This window comes from Euprymna scolopes, chromosome 46, assembly GCF_053919585.1.
Source record: "Euprymna scolopes isolate OS-2025 chromosome 46, ASM5391958v1, whole genome shotgun sequence".
NCBI classification, from domain to species: domain Eukaryota; kingdom Metazoa; phylum Mollusca; class Cephalopoda; order Sepiida; family Sepiolidae; genus Euprymna; species Euprymna scolopes.
In genome coordinates this window covers 157228090-157244821 of record NC_136527.1, presented here as the reverse complement: position 1 = coordinate 157244821, position 16732 = coordinate 157228090, and the positions used below count along the sequence as shown (strand labels likewise).

The following is a 16732-nucleotide window of genomic DNA, read 5'->3' as shown; positions in this document are numbered from 1 at the left end:
TCATTTTATGTAAACGTAATAAAAGAATCCTTATTCCAGTATTCCTAAACCTAAAACATTGAATAAAATATAAAAATTCAAACGCAATTATCTAGCGACATAATAGGAAAATTAGGACAGAAAACTATTTCTAAACACACACACACACATATATGTGTGTGTGTGTGTGTGTGTGTGTGTGTGTGTGTGTGTGTGTGTGTGGCATCCGTCAGTCAAAACGACTATGGATCAGCGCCGTATTAAGATGTTGCCTGTATGCATCCTTTTGTGTGACTGTAGAGACCAATTCTTGATTTGCATAATCTGCCACAGCCTTGACATATGAAGGTTGTTATGCAATTTGCCACTTCGTCTGGCTGTTCCGCCTGTACACTCGCTCCTCTCCTAGCTCTCTTTGCAGCGTTTTCAACATGGAGGGTCCTCTCGCTGATGATAATCCCCTGGCGTATCAGTTTCTCCAGGCAGTTCTGTCAGCTGCAGAGGCTTCCCATGTATTCCTGTCCACTGAGAAAGCCTTCATCACGCCTGCAGACATCCCTGTAGCGAAGATGGGGTCGCCCCCTCTTTCTTGAGCCTGAGGCAAGCTCGCCATAGAGAAGGTTTTTAGGGATGCGCCCATCATCCATCCTGCGCACATGGCCCAGCCAGCAAAGACGTCGCTCACGCAGTAGGGAGTAAATGGATGGGATGCCCGCTCTCTGCAGAAAATCAGTATTACTCACTCTGTCCTGCCATGTGATACCAAGCATCCTACGTATACACCTCATATGGAAGACCTGGAGTTTCCTCTCTTGTGTTGAGTATGTAGTCCAGGATTCACTCCCATACAGTAGAACACTGAGGATGCACGCTCTGTAGACGGTCATCTTGGTGGAAGTGGTAAGGTGCCTGTTTTCCCAGACTCTTTTAGTTAGTTTAGAGAGGGTTGTGGATGCCTTTCCAATCCTTTTGTTTAGCTCCACGTCCAATGAGAGGGTGTCTGAAGCAGTGGAGCCTAGATATTGAAACTGGCATACGACCTCTAGTGGTGTGCCTTGGATTGTGATGCTGGGTGGAGAGGCGGTTGCTTGTCCCATGACTTGGGTTTTCTTCTGGCTGATAGTGAGACCGAACAGGCTGCAAGCATTAGCAAACCTGTCCATCAGTCTTTGAAGACCATCTTCCTGATGCGATGCTATAGCTACATCATCGGCAAACAGCATGTCTCTTATCCGAACTGTCCTAGTCTTTGTCCTGGAGCGGAGTCTGGCGATGTTAAAGAGACCACCATCTGACCTGGAGTGCAAGCAGATACCATCCGTTGTGTTCTTGAAAGCATGCTTCAGGAGTAGGGAGAAGAAAATGCCGAAGAGTGTTGGGGCCAACACAAAACCCTGTTTGACACCACTCCTCACCCCGACCTCAGCAGACATGATACCATTAAATTGCACAGTGCTCCTCATGCCATCATGAAAGGATTTTATGATGCTGAGGAGTTTTGGTGGGCATCCGATCAGTGGGAGAATTTTGAATAGTCCATCTCTTCTCACGAGATCGAATGCCTTGGTCAGGTCTATGAAGGCAACATGCAGAGGCTGGTTTTGCTCTCTGCACTTCTCTTGATGTTGGCGGAGGGAGAAGATCATATCGAGATGTTATCCTCCACCTTCAAAGGAGATAACACCCGGACTGCATCTGAACAGTGGAAAACACTGAAAAATGCCATCCATTCTACAGCTCTCAAAGTCTTTGGGAGGAGGACAGGTAGCAAACGCAATGACTGGTATGATGCCAACTCTGCTACCCTCAACCCTCTGATTGAGGCAAAGCGTTTGTCCTTGCTCTCATACAAGGCCAACCCATCTTCTACATCGCTGGCTGCACTGAGGCTTTCCAAAAGGGCAGTTAAAGGCTGTAAGAGAAGCTGCAAACAACTACTGGATGGAGCTCTCCAAGTCTATCCAGCATGCAGCTGATACAGGAAATATAAAAAAATATGTATAACGGGATCAGGAGAGCTACAGGGCCCATAATTAACAAAACTGCTTCACTGAAGTCTAAATCGGGTGAACACATACTAGACAAAGTTAAACAGCTAGACAGATGGGTTGAACAATACTCCGAGCTTTACTCCAGGGAAAACATGGTACATCAGTCCGCCCTGGATGCCATTGATCGTCTATCGCTGATGCATGAGTTCGATGGGGAGCCTTCCATAGAAGAACTATCGAGGGCAATAGACAGACTGCCATCAGGAAAAGCCTCAGGAAAGGACTATATTCCAGCAGAGGTCTTAAAAAGTGGAAAGGCTAGCCTGCTTGAGCCCCTCCATAGTCTTCTGATACAGTGTTGGAGAGAAGGCTCAGTGCCTCAGGGCATGAGAGACGCAAATATCATCACTCTCTACAAACACAAAGGGGACCGCGGTGACTGCAACAACTACCGCAGTATCTCACTGTTGAGCTTCATTGGCAAGTTATTCGCACGTATAGTATTACTGCGACTAAACGTTCTTGCCGACCGAATCTACCCAGAATCTCAATGCGGCTTTCGTTCAGAGAGATCAACAATCGATATATATATATATATATATATATATATATATATATATATATATATATATATATATATATATATATATATATATATATATATACAAGATTAAAAGCTACAAAAGTTCGTTAGTTATGTGTGGGTAACATATTATCCAATCTAAACACACACATTATATATATATATATGTGTATGTATATATATATATATATATATATATATATACATATATATATATATATATATATATATATATATATATATTAAATAGACGGTGCTAGTGCACTAACTGATCCGCGCTATTTTTTAAATCGTACTTCCAAGTTTAATTAAAGTTTTATGTTTTTTTTATTCAAGTGTAAGGTTAAAGTATAGAATAGGTACAAAACACCCTCCCCATGTTAAGAATGGCTTTTTTAAAATAATAACCTTATTATTTCAGCACGGCTCACTCTCTGCATGAGCACCCACATTTTTATTGACGAAATCAATATTTTTATTGGATTCCAATAAAATTTAAACCTTTTTTATGTTTAATATAATTTTAAGAATCAATATTTTTGAGGGAGATTGCAAAAAAAAAAAAAATAGTGTTTTAGATTATGTTAAAAGTTATTGAATGGGATTTTTTTAAAGCGTAAAAAAATAACTTACCTTTCATATTGTAAACGTATTTTAACATTTAAATTTTACTTAAATAAACACATTTCGGTCAATGTCAAGTTTCTGTCCAACTCCTCAAAAAACTTTAATATGACGACGAATAGGTTTTCGGTTATGCCGAACACGAATATCACATTTAAATTTGAGTCAGATAAGTAGTTTTCATGATATAAAGAAATAACTTTTGCAATAAGTGGGGGATCACTTTTCTATATAAAAGTTACGTAGAATGAGCACCCACTTTCTGGTCACTTAGTAATTTCTTCATATCATAAAGCAATTTTAAATTGTGATATTCGCTTTCAGCATCCCCAAAAACCGGCGCTGTTTTTTACTGAGAAATTTGTTTATTTTTTTCATTTTCAAATTTGTTTTATATGACGAAATTATTAGGTGACCAGAAAGTGGGTGCTTTTTTTACGCTAAATTTATATAAGACAGTGATCCATTATCCAATACTTTAAAAAAAAAAGTAATTTCTTCATATCATGAAAACTACTTATCTGCCCCAAATTTACATGTGATATTCGTTTTCAGCACCATTGAAAACCTAGAAAAGTCGTCAGTTTAAAGATTTTTGAGGAGTTGGAAAGAAACTTGACATTGACCCACATGGTCACATTTCATATATATTTTATTCATGAAACCAATTTTTTTTTATTGGATTGCAATAAAAAAAATAAACTCATTTTAATATTTAAGATTATTTTGAAGTTGTTGAATAATATTGTTGTAAAGTAAAAAAAAAACAAAAAAAAACTTACCTTCCATTCCAGGAATTTCATACGAAAAAAAAATCGTTTTTCTTTTGTATCCAACGCAGAAAATTTGTTTGTTTGTTATGATTTCTTAATATAATCTTTAGTAAATTGATACAAATTTTGTCTTGTGTGTCCAATTCATTAAGCAATTAAATATATGAAAATATAAAAGAATCAAAATTAAAAGATAAAAAACACAATTTAAACGTGAAATTATTATAAGAAGAAGAAAAAATCAACTGCTTCAGAACAAAGAACTTATGTTCATCGTAAAACGGTGTAATCATTATTTTGTTCCTCGTGTAAAAGATTGAACATTTCATTATGATTTGGATTAGTCGAACTACTGTTTACATCCAAGATGAGAACAGCAATCCAAATAATCCAAATATAAAAAAATGCAAAACTGAATATTTCACATAAACAATTAAAAAAGGATGGAATTGAACAAATAGCGAAGTCAATCAAATAACAAAAAATAGATTTGAACCAACAAGAAACAAAACAATAATCACATGATTACATTATTAAAATTGCGACTTATTTTTATCAGATTCGATTCCATTAACTTTACGATGACCTTAACTTATAATTCCAGACTTAAATCTGATGTTTTACATGCAATCAACAACTAACGATAGAAGTGTAGTACCTGTTTCTAGTTTGTTTGCGCATTTTAGCCATGTGTCGCGTTGTCACCATTCTGGCTTTCCTTGTAATGTTTTGCGCCTTCCCATGTATTACCTCCTCCTTTGATAAAGAAGTAGTGCAATGTTGTAAAATGATCCCACTCACATAATATAATATCATATAATGAAACAAACATAATCGAACATCGAACGGGGATTTTCTTTAAAAAAAGAAAGAAAAGAAATCCATCCACTAATAGAATGAACGCAAAAGAAAACAACAGTCGATGCACAAATAAGTTTGTCAATTTCATTCAGTCATGCCATTGTTTTGTTTTCTTTGTTTTTTTTATTTTAAAAAGGGGGTATTAGTATAATACTAATATAAAAAAAAACAATAATTGAATTAAAGTAAAATGAGTTCTAATGCAAGCGAACCCGTTATGCACTGGGGGTCTGATAATCTATTTGAATCGTTCAGATTCTTCAAGCAACGGTGCGGTGCGCATTATATTTCTCAGTAAAAAACATTCCCGTCGAGAAGCAGGTCGACCACATTGTACTGCTTTCTGGTGAGGAAGGATTACGACGATATAACGCCTGGACATTTGACGATGATGCTGACCGGACGAACCCGAAGGCAATTTGGTGTAAATTTGAGAAGCGTCTAGAGCCCCAAACCATTTTCGTATTGCACGTTTCTATCTGCGTGAATATAAACAGAAGAATATGGAAAGCAACAACGACTTCATGGCGAGATGTAAACTACAGGCAAAAAAATGCAGGTGTAGGGATAACCAAGAGACTGAAGGACGTCTCATTGAACAAATGATTACCGGCACTAGACACCCGGAGTTACAAAAACTTCTACTTTTGAAAGGCATGGAGCTTATACTCCAAGAGGCCTTAAATAGTGGTAGAACGCACGAAGCGTCCCTTAACCACACGCGGCAAATGGATGAAATTCGAGGTGATTGTCAGGAAATTAGTGCATTAAAAACAAGCTAATGTCGACGTTGTGGAAATAAACATGAAAAAGAAAAATGTCCAGCCTGGGGCACCACATGTTCAGCGTGTGGCAAAAAGAACCACTGGGCGAAAGTCTGCACTAACAAAAAGGAGGGCACAAGAAAATACAGCCAAACAAAAACGACGAACAGCCAAAAGCAGCCGCAAGAAAACAGATACAGAAAGCGGAACAGTAAAATCTGCTCAGTAAAATCTGAGCCCAAGGAGATGTATAGAGAATTTGAGCAGTTAAACTTTAATGCGATTCATCAGCCAAAAGACGAGCGTACTGAAAAAATAACGGAACTTAAAATAAAGCTTCCCAATAGACCAGGCACTCGTATACTCAAAGCAAAGGTGGACACAGGTGCAGAAGGGAATACGCTTCCTCTACGAACTTTTCGAAACATGTTTCCCAACAGAGTTTATGACGTAGGACAACCCATTCCAGGCTCCACAAAGAAAGAGCACACGATTCTGACAGCATACAACGGCTCAAACATAATACAGCATGGATCGATCTACATACAATGCGGACACAAAGACAAGTTGAAAACTTAAAAATTCTTTGTTGTCACAACAGAAGGGCCTACAATCATAGGATTACCTTCTCTCAGAGACTTGGAGCTGATAAGCCTCCACTGCACCATTCAACAAAAGAAAGATCCGATTAACTCCGTCATCGAATTAAAAAATGCATATGCAAGTCAGTTCGATCGCATAGGACATTTTAAAAGTGACTACCACATCGTCCTAAAATCTGATCATCCCACAAAACACTGAACACTCATCCTGGAACTCAGAAAGTATCCAGATCCGGTCGTATAATAAGACCACTCAAAAGATTTTCTTATGATGAGAACAGCCCTTAGTTGGACTCTCACACTATTGTACTAGTGTCAACGTTCCTTCCTTATGGAATTTTTATTCTTTTTGTTTTATTATTTTTTTTTTTTTGGAAAAGAGGGATGTCATATTATGAGTTATGTCCCCTTCGGTCAACTTTTTAATATAAAACAATACAAGAGTTGCGTCCCTTGTGGTTAGTAAAAATAAATACATGGACTTGCTCCATGGCTTACCACGCTTAAATGTTTCTTGTCTTCTGGTGTCTTTTTTAATAAGGCTCATCCTGTATCATATAATGAAACAAACATAATCGGACACCTACTATACACACACAAACACACACACACACACACGCACACACACGCGCGCGCGCGCGTGTGTATATGTGTGTATGTGTGTGTGTATAGTAGGTGTCCGATTATGTGTGTGTACATAAAACTGTGTGTGGCGTACTGAGAAAAATATTTTTTCTCAAAAATAAAAGTGAATAAAATTTATTTGTACAAAAATATGTATACATGATTCTAGTGTATAAAATAATTACACATAAAAATGTGATTATTTTTAATTTGTTTCTGAAAGATCGATAGCAAATTAGCAGAATAAATAATTGGTGTTTTTTTTTCGTAATTACATTAAAATTGATAAACTAAACCTGTTTTCCTTCTGTCGGTACAAATACAACTTTTAAAAGTATATTTTATATCATTTACATTAATTATAAGCGTTGTTTGCCCAAAATAACTGTTATAGTAAAGCCAGGAACTATGCTATATTATCGATTACCTCGACGACGACGACGACGACGACGACGACGACGCAAATTATTCTATGAGATTAATATATGAAAAAATATATATAGCGTCTATTAGTATTTTTTTTAAATTACTGCTCATGTAAGAGAAAATAACTCTTTAGATCATAATTTTTATTTTATTTTTGTTTCATCCGTGCTTTGATATGATAATGGATGCTTGTACACTTTAATCAAGACATCAAAAAATAAAAATATTGAAAAAAATATATTGTATGTACTCGTTATGGATTAAAGTTTTCATGAAAAAAGAAATCACTTGATTTGGTCCAGCAGTTATTTTTTTATTTTTATTTATTTTTTTTGTTTTACGAAGGAAAATCAAATTTTAATGAGATCGATCAGGTAACGGCCATCTTTTTTTTCGCTTAGGAGAAAGGAACGCCAGGAGAAGATAACTCCAATCATCGCTTAGTTTGTCAAATTTTGACGAGATTATTTTGTTTTGAAACATGAGCAGAAAAAATGCTTAGATATATATTTTTCACTTATTTTACAGAATTTCTGTGTTTTTTTAAAATCATTTTTTCATTTTGTTATTTGTATAAAGCCACCCCTCCTCGTGTCCCTAAATAGCCAAATGGCGGTGATAGATCGATTACAATAAAAGTTGATTTCCTCTATAAAAAAAAGTACTCGATCAAATTAAGTTACTTTTTTTCAGAAAACTTCATTCCATAACGGGTACGTACAATATAATTTTAGTTCCGTTAAGAATTGAGTTATTTTGTGAAAATGTTGGTAAGTTTAAATGATAGTAAATTATTTGTTATGATTGTTGTTATTAGTGAATGAAATGTTCTGATATACTGATATTGGTGAGAATTATGTGGAGGTATTTTAGTTTTTTATTGGTGTTTGTTGATGGTTAGTATAGAAGTGTGATATAAAAACAGTGGTGCGCGTATAAAAAAATATACTTACCTGATGTAGGGGTAACGGTGATCATTATGGTCGTTCCCCCAGAGCGAGGCCCATCCATTGCACTGCGGTTGGGTTGACCTTTGCGATCGTCCCAAATGTGGATGACTCGGACATGCTATTTCTAAGTGTGGGGTCTGCGTTCGCGCTCACCCCGATAATACAATCAAAATCAGAAATCCTTCCCTACTTCTTCCAAGTACCTCTCACTCGTAGGTTTGTACTCCCTCCGCTTAATCTCTGTAATACCAAGAAATACTCCATTTCTCTCGACCATTTTATTATCCACTTCAATTCCAACGTTCTGATTGTATCTAATTTGCATGTAAATGTAATCAACGTTTAATCGTGAGGAATTCGTCTAGCTGTCGTCTACAGCTACTGAAAGTGTCTTCTTTCGATATACAGTGTGGACATAAGCCCTGTTACAAAATTTCTGAACTATTTCTTATGATAATATTAAAATAAATTTACTATTTAATTGTCATTATATGATAATGTAATGTATGATTTCTAATTTTTTTTAGAAACAAAAGATGTAAATTTTTAAACAATGTCTGTTGAATTGGAGAGAAGATTAACCATAGAGCAACATGAGAATGACGTACGGCACAAGAAATATTCAAGTTGGGGAAACAAAACTCAAAATCAACAAAATGTTCATAAAAAAGGACGATTACTTATTACCTGGAAACTTCGTTGATCAAAGATAGACAACGTCCCCACAACTTAGGAACACTCAAACTTATTAAAAAACTAAGGAAAAAATCATACGAAATCCAAAATGATCTATGAGAAAAGGATATGTCGAAGTGATCTATTAATGCCACCTTATAAGCTCCAAAAGCGACAGATTCTCTCCGCACCCACAATTGCAAAGAAACTCATCAGAAATCGACTCTTGTTAAACCTTATTATCAGACAAGGCACGCTCAATAACATCATCTTCACATATGAAAAGTTATTCTCACTTCAACATCCCACAAGCATCAAAATGAAAAAGTCCTTGCGAAGATACCTGATAATGCAGAAAAGATTTCAAAATGAAGAAATCATCAGTGATGATCTGAGCAGCCATTTCTGAAAGAGGGAAATCTCCACCACTTTTTTAAAAATGCCAATAGACTATTTTTTCCTTTTTCTTAACAAAGAAAGTTACATTAAGGAGATTTTTAAACGTGCACTACCCCCATGGTATAATTCTGTATCTTTTTATAAATGATTTTCTTTTATTACATTTTCACCCGAAACAAGGCACATTGTCACTTTGTTGTAGGGCGCTTTTTCGCAGAGTTTCTGGCAAGGCTCTTAATGTAATTTTTCCAACTCATGTTTCCTGTAAACGTTAGGCCAAGGAGTTTAAAAGATTAACTTTCAGATAAAGAGTCTTTGCCAATTTCTATTCTAGAGGAGGTTTCTTGTAGTTATTGAATAAAACAAGTTTAGTCTTGGTGGCATTGAATGTGACCATCCATTTTTGTTTCCATTCCAGTACAGATTGGAGGTCATCCTCTAGTTTTTCTGCCATTTCTTTAGATATGTGTTCATTTGTTTACCTGTCGTGTCTGTTATAGAGAGTGGTGTCATCAGTATATATATCCATCTCACAAACAATTTTTTCAGAGAGGTCATTTATGAAGATTAGGAATAATACAGGTTCAAGGGTAGACCCCTGAGGCACTCACGCACTCACGCATTTATATCATATTGTTTAGATGTACGACCATCGAGGTCAACCTGGATTTTTCTCTTCTCTAAGAAGGATTTAATTATGTCATGTATTTTTTCAGTGATACCATATGATCTGATTTTCTTGAGAAGACCTTCATGCCATACCCTGTCAACAACCTTTGATATATCTAGAGCTACCGCTCTACCCACCCTTTATTTGTCCGGCACATGGTATATACGTTCAGAGATTACAATTAGGATGTCTGCTGATTGCAAGATGGCGCGACAAGCCAAACTATTCAACTTTAATCTTGGATCACCTTAAATAAAATAAAATTGAACAAATGCTGATAGAAAATGTCATTAGATGTTATGCTATAGATAATTTCACCTAAAATACTTCGTAGTTTAGTGAACATTCAAAGCAAACATTTTGAATCATATTATGCTATATTTTTACTTCATTATTTGCTAATCATTTTCTGTAATTTTGTTTTGTAATAAATTATTTTGTTGGAATAAATCTGAGTTTTATTTTGTAACAGTATTTATGTCACATCCTGTAGATCTATGAACTAAAATGTCTAACAACCTCCAACATAATTCGTGTGTCTATTGGTTGAACACCACCCATGACCCCGGAAATTAAACATTTAAACAAATTTGAACGATGCGTACGGATATTTTCACTTTCACAAATTATGAATTTATAGGAGGCGGAAATTATAGACATATTAACCGTGAAAAGACTCGATTCTCTCAACTTAATTGTAAAGGGATTTTCTGGTGTTGTGTCTGGCAAATAAACAATGATTTCATACGCTATCGATTTTTTATCCTGTTTTTCTCAATATATTTTTTACTATTACCCCCCTCCCCCCTCTCTACTGCGCTCCATCTGTTGCTTTCTTTTTTCGAAATCTCTGTCTTCCTCTTTTGCTTTCTATTGCTCCATCACATTCGCGTTCATCTCTTCTTCTATTTATCCTTTCTCTCTCTCTCATTTACCTAATATATCTTTTTATTCTATTTTTATCCTTCCTCTTTCTCCCTCTCTCTTTTCTAATTCTGCCTCTCTCCTAGTCTGGTTCTCTCTTCCTTATCACGCCTTTTTTCTTTGCAGCGGAGTTCAGGGGCTCTGGGAGTATGTCGGAGAGGTAACGGCTCACATCGACCCCGAGCGGTTGGTGGCACTTGATTTAGCGTACGTCGTCGACAACATTGATCTGCCGTTCGTTCACTGGGGAGAAAACGGTTGGTGTTTCTCGTTATCCAAGCCGTAGCTAGGTTAGTGACGTGAGTTTCACGTCTTAAAATTGTCTATGGGGTTGAATCTGTTTCCGATCGGGATCTGGTTGTTTATTTAAACATCAACTTAAAGTGAAGATCTCAATATCTATTTTCCTCTCTCTCTCTCTCTCTCTCTCTCTCTCTCTCTCTCTCTCTCTCTCTCTCTCTCTCTCTCTCTCTCTCTCTGTCTCCCATTACTCTCTACCGCGCTTCGTCAGTTGCTTTCTTTTTTTTCAAAATGTCTGTCTTCCTCTGTTGCTTCACCCCTTCTTCTATTTCTCCTTTCTCTCTCCCTCATTTACCTAATATATATTGTTTCATTCTATCTTTATCCCCCTCTCTTTTCAAATTCTGCCTCTCTCCTAATCTCATTCTCTCTTCCTCGAAACTACTCTTCCTTTCACTCACTCCCAAATCCCTCATTTATTCTAATTCTCTTACAACTATTCTCCATTCCACCCATTTCTCAACCCCTCGTTTTTTTTTTGTTCGATTTTTTTCCTCCGCATCTGTTTATCCTTTGTTATCCACCTCTCATCATGTGCTAATCACAAAGTGGGTTCTCATTTTACGTTGAATTATTATAGAAAAGTGATCCCCCACTTATTTTAAAACTAAGATTTCTTCATATCTTGGAAACTACTCATTTGCCGTAATTTCAAACGTTATTTTCGTTTTTATCCCCCGAAAACCTTATTAATTGGTCATTTTAAACTATAAATACGCCCATATAATTCATAAGTTGTTGTTTTTTTTTTAAACTTCTGCCCCAGAATACATAATTTTCCTTATTTTCAACGCCGATGCCCGGGGGATGGAGGTATGGGGTTAGAAAAAAATAATTAAAATCCATGTCCTCATTTACTTGCATCCCCACGAGGGCAAAATCCATCATTCCATACATTAATTTTTGTTTGTTTTTTGTTTATAAAATTTAATCGGTGTTGCTCAGGATTTATTATAATTATACATTAGCAAGTGTGTTTAATTGCATGCGAAACCGATTTTCTTTATAATTTATTTAATATAAAATATATATATATTTTTTTTACCATATATGATATCACATACATCGCTATATGGTATAATTATTACCATAAAACAGTATTTTTTGTTGTTGTTTACCGACCCCTCGGCATTCACCTTTGAATTGTCGACTTTGTCTGGTTTTGGGCTACGCTGAGAACGAATATCGCATTTATTTCTTGCGCAAACGAGTAGTTATTCATATTTGAAGACATTCTTTATCCCACGTAATCACTACAGCTTGGCTAGCAAGATGGCAGCCCTTGCTCGTGGATACAAACCGATTTTTTTTTTTCTGGCACCAAGTCTGGTAATCAAACCCGTCGCAAATTTACCGTTTGCATGGTATGAACTCCAGGACCGTGGGACTTTTGAAGAAATGTTAGTTTCAATAAAGTGGGGGATCACTTTTCTATAATCATTTAAACTAACATGAGCACCCACTCGTTGACCCCCACCCAAAAATAAAAAAAACATTTTGTTTCTATTTCAGCGGGGGTATGTCAGCCGGTGGGGGTAGGGGTCCGAGTGTGTAGCAAAGTCCCCTGCGAAAGCGCGGGTATATTTCCTAGTAAATGGATACGTTTTCAGTGTTTTTAGTTAATGTATAATATTTAATCCGTTCGAAAAACAAGTAATGTTGAACGCGGTTGAAGAACAAGAAAAGCTTACCGCAATGTCTTTGAAGACTCGATAATCGCTTCAAAATAAGAAATAAAACAAAATGTTGCTAGAAAAACCACTCAATAAATTTTACTGGTGACATTTGTTAGGCGGGAATCTTACGTTTAACCGAATCACTTTCAAGTTTCATAATGTAATGATTATAGTTTACTTTCTTAGTCCAAAATATTTTCTTGTAATTTTACTAACTTCGCGTTTTTTTATAAGGATTATATTATATTATATTATATTATATTATATATTGAATTATTTAGACTAAAATTATCAAGTTTTTATGTTAACGGTAGTTTGACTAATTAGAATAATAATGAAATGTTCAGTTTTTTCTGATTTTTATGTTTTCATATATTTTAATTTTTATGTTTTCATATATTTTAATTTTTAATGAATTAGACATACAAAATAGAAATTTACAAAAGATATCGAAAACAAGCTTTAATCATTGACAAATATAATCCGAACTTGATAGGAAAACAATTCGATACGTTTTAATAATAAATAGACATTTTTACACGAGGAACGAAATAATAATTTCACCGTGTTATTACGATGACCTTAAGTTCTTTGTTCTTTAGCAGTTGATTTTTTCTTTAAATAATTTTGTGTTTTTGATTCTCTTATATTTTCATATATTTTATTTCTTAATGAATTGGACACACAAAACAAAAGTTGTATCAATTTACTAAAGAAATCATAACAAATTTGGGTGTCTGTTGGTTGAACTCCACACATGACCCAGAAAATTAAACATTTAAACCAATTTGAACGATGCGTACGGATATTTTCAGTTACCAAAATTATGAATTTAGAGGAGGCGGACATTATAGACAGATTAACCGTGAAAAAACTCAATTCTCTCAACTTAATTGTAAAGGGATTTTCTGGTGTTGTGTCTGGCAAATAAACAATGATTTCATACCGTATCGATTTTTTATCCTGTTTTTCTCAATATATTTTTTACTATTACCCCCTCTCCCCCTCTCTACTGCGCTCCACTCCATCTGTTTCTTTTTTTTTTCGAAATCTCTGTCTTCCTCTGTTGCTTTCTATTGCTCCATCACATTCGCGTTCATCTCTCCTTCTATTTCTCCTTTCTCTCTCCCTCATTTACCTAATATATCTTTTTATTCTATTTTTATCCTTTTTCTTTATCCCTCTCTCTTTTCTAACTCTGCCTCTCTCCTAGTCTGGTTCTCTCTTCCTTATCACGCCTTTTTTCTTTGCAGCGGAGTTCTGAGAGGTAACCGCTCACATCGACCCCGAGCGGTTGGTGGCACTTGATTTAGCGTACGTCGTCGACAACATGGATCCGCCGTTCATTGGGGGAGAAACGGTTATTGTTTCTCGTTATCCAAGCCGTAGCTAGGTTAGTGACGTGGGTTTCAAGTCTTAAAATTGTCTATGGGGTTGAATCTGTTTCCGATCGGGATCTGGTTGTTTACTTTAAACATCAACTTAAAGTGAAGATCTAAATATCTATTTTCCTACTGCCCTTTCTCTCTCTCTCTCTCTCTCTCTCTCTCTCTCCCTCCCACCGCGCTTCGTCAGTTGCTTTCTTTTTTTTCAAAATGTCTGTCTTCCTCTGTTGCTTCACCCCTTCTTCTATTTCTCCTTTCTCTCTCCCTCATTTACCTAATATATCTTTTTTCATTCTATCTTTCTCCCTCTCTTTTTTCTAATTCTGCCTCTCTCCTAATCTCATTCTCTCTTCCTCGAAACTACTCTTCCTTCCACTCACTCCCAAATCCCTCATTTATTTTAATTCTCTTACAACTATTCTCCATTCAACCCATTTCTTAACCCCTCGTTTTTTTTTGTTAGATTTTTTCCTCCGCATTTGTTTATTTCTTCCTTTGTCATCCACCTCTCATCGTGTGGTAATCACAAAGTGGGTGCTCATTTTACGTTACATTATTATAGAAAAGTGACCCCACCCACTTTTTTAAAACTAACATTTCTTCATATCTTGGAAACTACTCATTTGCCGTAATTTCAAACGTTATTTTCGTTTTTATCCCCCGAAAACCTTATTAATTGTTAATTTTAAAGGAATTTTCAAGGGTGATTATTCATATTTACCCTAGTTTTCTTTGCTCATTTAAACTATAATTACGCCCATATAATTCATAAGTTGTTGTTTTTTTTTAACTTCTGCCCCAGAATACATAATTTCCCCTTATTTTCAACGCCGATGCCCGGGAGAAGGGTGGGTATGGGGTTAGAGATAAATAATTAAAACTAATGTCCTTATTTACTTGCATACCCACGAGGACAGAGATAGTCAGACACAAGGCCAATTTTACATATGTCAAAAACCATCATCCCATACATTATCTGCTTCTTTTTTGTTTATAAAATTGTCCAGGATTTATTTTAATTTCCATAGTTCGTATAGTTAACACAAATTGGATTTATTGTAATTATACCATAGCAAGTGTATTCAATTGCCTGCGAAACAGGTTTTCTTTATAATTTATTTAATATAAAATATAATTTTTTTACCATATATGATACCACTAGGCACTACCTAAAGTCACCACTGAATTACCCCCACTATATGTAAAACGATGTAACTTTATTATAAATTAATATTATCAATATAACTTTTGTACCATTTAAAAGAAGGGCAAAGTAAACCAGTAATAATTTTTAATAAAATTTTCATCGTACGAAAATAATGAAATTGCGAGATGAAAATTGTGTTTACATAATTGGCGTATATTTTAATTTTAATGAATTAGACATACAAAATAGAAATTTACAAAAGATATCGTGCACCCCCACCAAAAAAATAAAAAAACAAAAAAAAAACATTTCGTTTACATTGGGGGGAGGTCGGCGGGGGAAGGGCGAGTGCGCAGCAAAGTCCCATGCGAAGAAGCGCGGATATCTTTCCTAGTAAATGGATACGTTTGCAGTGTTTTTAGTTAATGTATAATGTTCATACTTACAATGTCTCCGCATGGGACAGAGTTAGACACCAAGGTTGTTTTTAACGTGGAGAAAAGGAACAAAAATTAAAATTGTCTCAGTCGTGAAGGATTTCTCCTCCACTGACAGAGAACAAGAAATTGAAGTGCAGCATCTGAAGAACAGATACTACACTGTGATCTTGTCCCGAAGGCGAAAAACATGTAATGTTGAACGCTGTTGGAGAACAAGAAAAGCTTACCGCAATGTCTTTGAAGACTCGATAATCGCTTCAAAATAAGAAATAAAACAAAATATTGGTAGAAAACTACTCAATAAATGTTACTGTGACATTTGTTGGGCTGGAATCTTAAGTTCAACCGAATCAGTTTCAAGTTTCATAATGTAATGATTATAGTTTACTTTCTTGGTCCAAATATGCTAGTAATTTTACTAAATTCGCGTGTTCTGTTGTTGTTTTTATTATAAGGATTATATTATATTATATTATATTATATTATATATTGGATTATTTAGACTACTATTTTCATTTTGGATGTTAACGGTAGTTTGACTAATTAAAATAATAATGAAATGTTCAGTTTTTACTGATTTTTATGTTTTCATATATTTTTGATTTTTATGTTTTCGTATATTTTAATTTTTATGTTTTCATATATTTTAATTTTTAATGAATTAGGCATACAAAATAGAAATTTACAAAAGATATCGAAAACAAGCTTTAATCATTGACAAATATAATCCGAACTTGATAGGAAAACAATTCGATACGTTTTAATAATAAACAGACGTTTTTACACGAGGAACGAAATAATAATTTCACCGTGTTATTACGATGACCTTAAGTTTTTTGTTCTTTAGCAGTTGATTTTCTATTTAAATAATTTCATGTTTAAATCGTGTTTTTCATCTTTTAATTTTGATTCTTTTATATTTTCATATATTTTATTTCT

The 16732-nt window shown here is 35.1% G+C and overlaps 1 non-coding gene across 1 annotated transcript; it reads left to right on the top strand.

The window, feature by feature from the left end:
• The first annotated feature begins 8172 nt into the window (after positions 1-8172).
• Positions 8173-8335, top strand: LOC145271522 (U1 spliceosomal RNA). Its single transcript, XR_013865933.1, has one exon. It is a non-coding gene; the product is annotated as a U1 spliceosomal RNA (small nuclear RNA).
• Positions 8336-16732: the final 8397 nt, after the last annotated feature.